This window comes from Nicotiana attenuata, chromosome 12, assembly GCF_001879085.1.
Source record: "Nicotiana attenuata strain UT chromosome 12, NIATTr2, whole genome shotgun sequence".
Classification (NCBI taxonomy): Eukaryota; Viridiplantae; Streptophyta; class Magnoliopsida; order Solanales; family Solanaceae; genus Nicotiana; species Nicotiana attenuata.
Genome location: NC_032000.1, coordinates 37,796,343 through 37,805,780, shown reverse-complemented (window position 1 = coordinate 37,805,780; position 9,438 = coordinate 37,796,343). Strand labels below are relative to the sequence as shown.

The following is a 9,438-nucleotide window of genomic DNA, read 5'->3' as shown; positions in this document are numbered from 1 at the left end:
TGATAATTCTTCTCATGTATCTTCAACTGTCTGGATGCGTAGGCGATCACCCTACCGTCCTGCATCAATATCGCTCCAAGGCCAACTCTCGAGGCATCACAATAGACAGTGTAAGACCCCGAACCGGTAGGCAATATCAAAACTGGGGCTGTAGTCAAAGCTGTCTTGAGCTTCTGAAAGCTCGCCTCACACTCCTCTGTCCACTGAAATGGAGCACCCTTCTGGGTCAATCTAGTCATAGGGGCTGCAATCGATGAAAACCCCTCCATAAACCGACGGTAGTAGCCCGCCAAGCCAAGGAAACTGCGAATCTCTGTAGCTGAGGATGGTCTGGGCCAACTCTGCACTGCCTCTACCTTCTTTGGATCCACCCGAATGACCTCACTCGATACCACGTGACCCAAGAATGCCACAAAATCCAACCAAAACTCACATTTTGAAAACTTTGCATATAATCTCTTTTCCCTCAGAGTCTGAAGCACTGTCCTCAGGTGCTGCTCATGATCTTCCCGACTCCGGGAATACACCAGAATATCATCAATAAAGACAATGACAAAAGAGTCAAGATATGGCTGGAATACACTGTGCATCAGATGCATGAAGGCTGCTGGGCATTGGTCAGCCCAAATGACATAACAAGGAACTCGTAATTACCATACCGAGTCCTGAAGGCAGTCTTCGGGATATCTAGCTCCCGAATCTTCAACTGATGGTAACCTGAGCGCAAATCAATCTTAGAAAACACCTGAGCGCCCTGAAGCTGGTCAAACAGATCATCAATACGAGGCAAAAGATAACGGTTCTTCACTGTAACCTTGTTCAATTGGCGGTAATCAATACACATGCGCATAGAACCATCCTTCTTCTTCACAAATAACATAGGAGCACCCCAAGGCGATACACTGGGCCGAATAAAACCCTTATCAAGTAATTCCTGCAATTGCTCCTTCAACTTCTTCTTCTCAGGAGGAGCCATACAGTACGGAGGGATAGAGATGGTCTGAGTTCCCGGCAACAGATCAATGCCAAAATCAATGTCCCTATCGGGTGGCATGCCCGGAAGATCAGCTGGAAACACATCGGGGAAATCCCGTACTACGGGGACTGAATCAACAGAAGGAGTATCCATACTGGCATCCCTCACATAAGCTAAGTACGCATCACAACCTTTCTCAATCATCCGCTGAGCCTTAAGGAAAGAAATAACTCTACTGGGAGTGTGACCTAAGGCACCCCTCCACTCAACACGCGGTATACCTGGCATAGCTAGCGTCACGGTTTTGGCGTGACAATCAAGAATAGCATAATGGGGCGACAACCAGTCCATGCCCAAAATAATATCAAAATCAACCATGCTTAGTAATAATAAGTCAGCCCTGGTCTCAAAACAACAAAGAATAACCAAACATGACCGGTAGACGCGGTCCACAATAAGAGAATCTCCCACAGGAGTAGAAACATAAATTGGGGAACTCAATGAATCCCGAGGTACCCCTAAATACAGAGCAAAATAAGAAGACACATAAGAGTAAATGGAGCCTGGATCGAATAGAACCGATGCATCTCTGTGACAAACCAAGATAGTACCTGTGATGACAGAATCGGAGGCGGCAGCCTCAGTACGGCTTGGAACGGCATAAGATCTTGCCTGGCCTCCCCCTCGAGGGCGACCTTTACCTCCCCGACCTCCACCTCTGGTTGGCTGGGTCGGTGGAGTAGCAACCGATGCTGGAACCATAGCTTGAGAGCTCTGCGGGGCCTGCTGTGGCTGAGGAGTCAGTGGGGGTGTAGCCCTCCCAAGTCTGGGGCAATCCCCCACCACATGGCATGTGTCACCACACTAAAACCAAGCTCTGGGAGGACGTGGCGGCTGTGACTGGCGCGGGCCAAGTCTGCTGGACTGACCACCGGACGCACCCCGTGTAGGTGGCGCACTAGAGACTGGAGGTGCATAATAAGGCTCCTGAGGCCTAGGTGGAGCTAGAATATCACTGGCTGCTGGAACGGCTGAATGAATGGGGCGACCCATATGACCCCTACCATGACGACCTGCAGCTGGGGCACGAGCACTAGAAAAATGGCCCGACTCTCTAGACCTCTTGGCCTCCCTCACCTCCTTGTCCCTAGCATGCATACCCTCAATCCTCCTAGAAATGCTCACTGCCTGCTAATAAGACACATCCGTCTCTAACTCACGAGCCATGCTAGATCTGATGCTGGGAATAAGCCCCTCAATGAACCGGCGAACCTTCTCGTGGACTGTAGAAACCAAAGCTGGGGCATGTCTAGCCAAGTCAATGTAGCGGACGGCATACTCTGAGACAGTCATAGTACCCTGGCGCAAATGCTCAAACTCCGCGCGCCAAGCATCCCTAAGACTCTGGGGAACATACTCCCTCGTGAACATATCTGAAAACTGAGCCCAAGTCAGGGAAGCTGCCTCGTCCGGACTGTCTAAGTCATAAGCACGCCACCAGTGATAGGCGCCCCCTCGAAGCTGAAAAGTAGTGAAGGGAACCTCGCTCGATCCTGATATGCCCATAGTGCGGAGAATACGGTAGCACTCCTCCAGAAATCCCAAGGCATCCTTTGATGCTAGCCCACTGAATACCAAAGGATCATATTGCTTGAACCTCTCAAGTCTCCGCTGCTCATCATCTAAAGTCGCTGCCCTATCCTCGGGTTGAACTGGTACTGCAGGCGGTGCAGGCATAACCTCTGGGGCCTACTCAACATGCACTCGCTGCTCAGGAGTGCAGGCGGCGGGAGTCTGTACTCCTCCCCCGGCCTGGGATGTGGCTGCAGCAAGGGGAAGCAACCCTGCCTGAGCCAAAGTGCTATATATATTCATAAACTGTGCCCAAGTCTCCTGGAGTGCCGGAGTAGTAGTGGCAGACGTATCGGGTGTCTGGACTCCGGCTGGTACTGCTGGTGGTACCTCGACGGCAGGTCGTGCGGGTGCTCTAGCTGCACCACAAGCGCGTCCTCGGTCTCTACCCCGGACCCGGCCTCTGACGGCTGCAGTAGAGGGCGCGGGCGCCTGATCCTCTCGGGTAGCGCGTGTTCTTACCATCTGTGAGAGAATAGAAAGATAGAAGTTTAGTTGTGATGACAAAATCTCGCACGACAAGGAAATCAAATGAAGTTGAATTTTCCTAGCAGTTACATAGCCTCCCGTAGATAAGTACAGACGTCTCCGTACCGATCAGCGAGACTCTAATAAACTGGCCTATGTTCCGTGACTCCTATGAACCTAGAGCTCTGATACTAACTTGTAACGACCCCAGTTCACCCACCATGAACATGTCGTGATGGCGCCTAGTCTCTACAACTAGGTATGCCTAAAATGCGGAAAAACAAGATAACTTGCGGAAAAGTAATAATTCAACTTTGAACAGTTAAGAGAAAATACGGTGTATAGATGCCACTTGGCATATACAATTTCATAACACAGAAGTCTACAATATCATCCCAAAACCCGAAAACTCACGGGAACATAAGCTAACAGAAAATAGTATACTGCTCTAACTCCAGAATGTCTAAAACAACAGTAAGAAGGAAAGCTAACTGCTAAAGCTAGAATGAGATAGAGACTCCTTGGTCTGCGGACACGGCAGATGTACCTCGAAGTCTCTGCTAGCTCTCTTCGCCTCGAGGGTGATACGCCTGGGTGGAGGTACCTGGATCTGCACATGGAAAACATGCACAGAAGGGGCATAGGTACACCACAGCGGTACTCAGTAAGTGCCAAGCCTAACCTCGGTTGGGTAGTGACGAGGATGGTCAGGGCCCTACTGAGGTAAATATATATATACATAATGAATGACAGGACAATAAGCAATAAAACTGAAATCGATAATAAAGATCTATACAGTATAATAATAGTGCAACACAGTATAATAATACACGTGCCAGGGATCTCTTGGTATCCCGCACCTCAATCCAGACCAAAATTACGCACAGGGGATCTCTTGGGATGCCGTCCCGTAGTCCCAATTTAAAACACACAACAACGGCTCAAGGACATCAAAATAAAAGCTAAGTCCGTAATGAGTAAACAATAAATTCTAGCCTAACATGCTTTACATAATGCAATTAAGGCAGTTTAAGCAAATAGGCAATTAATTCAACTAATCATGTTCTTCTAAACTAACACAGGATATATTTTGCATGTAGAATAAAGCAAGGAAGAAACTCAGTTTAAGTACTTAAAGTAAAATCGGATTTTTCAACAATTAGCTCAAGTACGCGCTCGTCACCTCACGTACAAGGCATTCAATTACCAAGTATCATATCCTAAGGGGAGAAGGTCCCCCACACAAGGTTAGACAAGCCACTTACCTCGAACCGGCTCCAAAATCAACACGAAACCACACGTTTGCCACGAGTATCCAACTCCAAATGGCCCAAATCTATTCAATTCAATTACATATCGTAAATAACATCTCAAGCAACTGATTCTACAGTTTAATTCAAAGCTAATACGCGAAGTTATGTAAAATGACCAAAATGCACCTCAGGCCAACATCTCGGAATCGGATGAATTTAAAATTTTCAGACCCTCGTACTCTCACGAGTGTAACCATATAAAAATCTCCCAAATCGGAGGTCAAAAACCCACTCAAATCTCAATAATTAGGTCTACGAAGTTTTTACCCATATTCCATTCAAAATCCGAAATTAGATGATGAAATTAACTAAAGATTGATGAAATATAACTAGAAAGGGTTAAAGAATCGTTACCCAATGATCTCCTCTTCAAATCCCTCTCAAAATCGCCCTCTTTCGACCTTTTCGATTTTTCTAACTTTGAAACTAAACCCTCGAACTCACTATTTCTGGCCAGTGAATTCCGCATCTGCGGTTAAGGGACCAAAAATCCGCATCTGCGGTACACCTAGCCGCATCTGCGGTCCCCAAACCGCAGATGCGAAGCAGCAAAAGCTACAATTCCTCAACTTCAAAAATCGTTCCGCTAACCATCCGAAATCATCCCGAGGCCCCCGGGACCTCAACCAAAAGCACCAATAACACCTAATACCTTATTCAAACTTGTACCAATCCTTAAACCACCTAAAACAACGCCGGAAACTCAAATTAATCAATGATTCAAGCCTAAGAACTTCAAATTCTCACAAAACACGCTTTGATCAAAAACCTAACCAAAACACGTCCGAATGACCTGAAATTTTGCACACATATCCCAAATGACATGGAGGAGCTACTGCAACTTCCGGAATCCCATCCGACCCTCGAATCAAAATCTCACTATCGGACCGGAAACTTCAAAAATTCAAACTTCGGCATTTCAAGCCTAAATTAGCTACGGACCTCCAAAACACATTCCGAACACGCTCCTAACCCCGAAATCACCTAACGGAGCTAACGAAACCATCAGATTTCCATTTCGAGGCCGTCTTCACACTGTTCCGATTACGGGCAACTTTCCAACACTTAAGCTCTCATTTAGGGACTAAGTGTCCCAAAACTCTCCGAAAGTCCAACACCGAGCGTCCCGGCAAACCAAAATAGCAGAAATGAACTTAGGGGAAGCAGTTACTAGGGGATCGGGGCGTAAATTCCTAAAACGACTGGCTGGGTCGTTACAAAAGATTCTTCATTAATTCTTCCCTTAATTAAACTCCTATGTATTTACCCCCAATTTTCTACTTTGCACAAGATGTTAACTTGATCTCCTTCCTTATATAATTTCTGTTCATTATCCTTTAAGTTTGAACTCCTTAATTAAAGGAAGTCCATATACTGATTGATTTTAATTGGTACATAGTTCCATAATTACTACTGAACTAGGATTCTTGCCTTATTTTTGCACCTGTTTTTAAACTATAAATGCCCTGCACCTTCATTAACACAACACACGAACACTCTGAGTTTTTAAAATCACTTACACTCAAAAACTTTTCTCTCCTACTTTACTACTTCTACTGTGGCCTGCCTTCAAGCCCTGCTACTTGCTTTTACGGTAATTTGCTCTTTGAACTGGTATGTCCTGATTTAGATTTTCAGCAATCACAAACAATGTGTTTACTTAATACCTTTACTTGCATGTCTGCCTACTATTTGTGTTTAATTCAGTGTTTACTTTATCATGCTATAATCTTCTCCTATTATGAATCCCAAACCCCCTACCCCAAATGTGTTTGATGCTAATGGTTTGTTTGAGACATGACAGTATTGAGTATTATCGTCTATTGCTCAAACTTGATTCCCCTGGAATCATAACCTCTATTTCACCATCATATATTGTGTATTCTTGGTTATTATGTAAGCATAACAACACTCTCTATTGCTGTGCATGCCCAGAATTAGCTAATGCCTAAGCACATAGGCTCTTTGGAAACTTCCCCAATCCCTGAACCCTTTGTATGACTTGTTTATGGCTGTTTCCCAGCACCTCTCCCCCTCTGTTTTACTTTCTTAGTTCTTTAAAACTCTGTTTCTGCACTTGCACTCTCTCTTGGACTTTAAGTTCTGCCCCACTCTTGTGAGCCTTGCCTTGGGATCCATTGAGCTCCCTCTAAACTTGGACACTCGATGGCTGGCCCTTCCACATTGCACTTGTCCCTAATGGTAAGAATTAGGCTTTGGATCGATGATCTTTGAGTTGGTTCATCTCATAATTCAGGCAGGAAGTCAAGTCAGGCCTTTTAGGATTGTAATTATTTTCCTTGTATTTTTCTGATGTATTCGTTACTCTGGTTTGTAATAGTTTGTAAAGAATACTCGGGGTTGGCTAGTGAAACAGGGTTGGGGTAACTATGCATGCAAAAAGGGTAGAAATCATGCCTATAGGTTTATTGCAATTCTGCATATTCAAATACATATAGAAATCATGCCTATAGGACTATTACAATTCTGCATATTCAAATACATATAGAAATCATGCATATAGGTCTATTACAATTCTGCATACTCAATACATGAAGAAACCATGTCTATAGGGTGTTCTAATATTCAGCATGCCCATAAGGTTTTTTAAACAAAGTTTCACATTTTAGATACCATGTCTATAGGTTTTAAAAGCAATTTATGCGTTAGATACCACGTCTATAGGTCTTAAAAGCACTTTCTGCATTAGATACCATGCCTATAGGTTTGAAAGCAAGCTTCTGCATTCAGATACTACGTCTATAAGGTTTAAAATCAGCAATGTATAGAAAGCACACCTCTAGGAGCTTCTAAATGAATCTGATTCGTTTCTCTTAATGCTAGCTATAAAATCAGCAATAATATGTACTTTCACCTGCAGAACCTGTAATCAATCTGTTACTTCTGCCTCTCTTTTGACAATCTGAGTCCTTCATTTAACCAAATTTTAGCAAGCATGCCTATAGGGTTTCAAATAATTCATTCCGAGTTCTTACTGTCTCATCGCCTTCTGAATTCAGTAGATATAATGTCTATAGGACCCCGTCTTAACACTTAGTCAAGCCATAGGGTAAAACTATAAACTGAATCTGTTTTAACAATTACAACCAGTAGGCAGACCTGATTCGGGCTTCTTATTTGAATTATGTAGTGAACCAGTCTGCCTCAACTCTTACATTCTCTCTCACATTTAGTATCTAATCAGACCTAAACAGTATGTGAAAGTCATGTTAATTATGTGCTTTTCTGTTCAAGGAGGTATAATTGAGCCCCTGTTTGTTTATATGCTTTTCTTCCTAAAATGTGCAATATGTCTTTTGTATGTCGCCTTAGATTTTTACCTTTCGAAACCTCAAATAAGCCCAATATTCCTCCCCTTTTAGGATTAGTAGTCCTAAGTGCCTCCGAGACTGATAGGATTGGGGCGGGTAATAGCATGCAATAAGTAATCGAGACCATTTCGCGCTTTAATACCTTAACGGGATGGGCAGGGTAGATATGGATATGATGACCGCGCGATAATGTCACGTGTAGCCCCTCATTGAGGAGTGATTACCGGGCATTGGGTGATCCATATTATTAATAAACCCAGGACCCCTCTCCCTTTATTCTTTAGTTCTTTCTTTTCAGCATTTTAACTCTTTATTTTTTTAAAATCAGCCTTTCTAATTACTCTTTTAAACCTTGTTTACTTTCAAACCTTTATGTAATGAAACCCCCTCCTATTTGAGCCTTATTTTCTTATATGTTGATTGTACCCAAATTCACAATAATTGTCTGGCCGAGAACCACACTAGTGGATTCTGAGGGGTGCCTAACACCTTCCCCTTAGAATAATTTCAAGCCCTTACCCTATCTTTGGTTATTCAAATCGAACTCTTCTGGTGTCCTAATGCACCCTATGCATTAGGTGACGACTCTTCAAAAATTGCAAAACCCCTTTCCCAAAAGGAACGAGTTGTCCCTACCAAATATCAAAAACCCGATTTCGCGAGAAAAAGGGGGCGCGACATAGGGCATTCCCACCTTTTCCATCATGGCCTCGTCCTCTTCAGCAACAAAACACGGAATATAGATAGCAACCCCCACGGGGGCAGAGAAAGCTATGTTGAGATTCACTTGAGTCATAGACCTCTCTGAAATGACCTCCAAAAATATGCTGTAAACTGAGCCCCACGATCAGATATAATAGACACTGGTACTCTGTGTAGACGCACTATCTCCATAATATAGAACTTCGCATAATCATCGGTTGTATATGTAGATCTGATCGGTAGGAAATGGGCTGATTTCGTGAGCCTATCAACTATCACCCATATAGAATCGAACTTACGGGAGAACGAGGAAAACCTGTGACAAAGTCCATGTTTATCGCCTCCCATTTCCTCGTCGGAATCTCTATAGTCTGCATTAGCCCTCCAGGCTTCTGGTGGTCTACCTTCACCTTCTAGCAACTAGGACACTAGGTGACAAACTTAACAATGTTCTTCTTCATATCGTTCCACCAGTACACATTCGCAATGTCATGATACATCTTCGTCGACCCAGGATGAATGGAGTACCACGAATAATGTGCCTCTAACATAATCCTATCTCGTAACCCTGCTACATTTGGAACACACAGACGACCCCTATACTTGAGAACCCCATCTCCCTTGAGCTCTAACAACGGCTTCTTCTGATAGGGAACTCGCTCTCTCAACTCGACCAACTCTGGGTCCTCGTAGTGCCTTTCCTTGACTTTAGCTATGAGAGATGCTTTTTGCAGTGTTTTGGAGTACAACTCCACCATCGTCAGAATCTACTAACCAAACCCCCAAACAAGCCAACTGATGAATCTCTTTAGATAATTGTCTTTTCTTAGCCTCTACATGTGCTAAGCTACCCATAGATCGGCGACTTAAGGCATCTGCTACAACAATAGCTTTCCTTGGATGGTAGAGAATGTTAACATCGTAATCTTTCAATAACTCTAGCCATCGCCTCTGTTTCAAATTCAACTCTTTTTGCTTGAAGATATATTGTAGGCTTTATGATCTGTAAATACAT

The 9,438-nt window shown here is 43.9% G+C and overlaps 1 pseudogene; it reads right to left on the bottom strand.

Annotated features, from left to right (window-relative positions):
* Nucleotides 426-844, bottom strand: LOC109236281 (annotated as a pseudogene).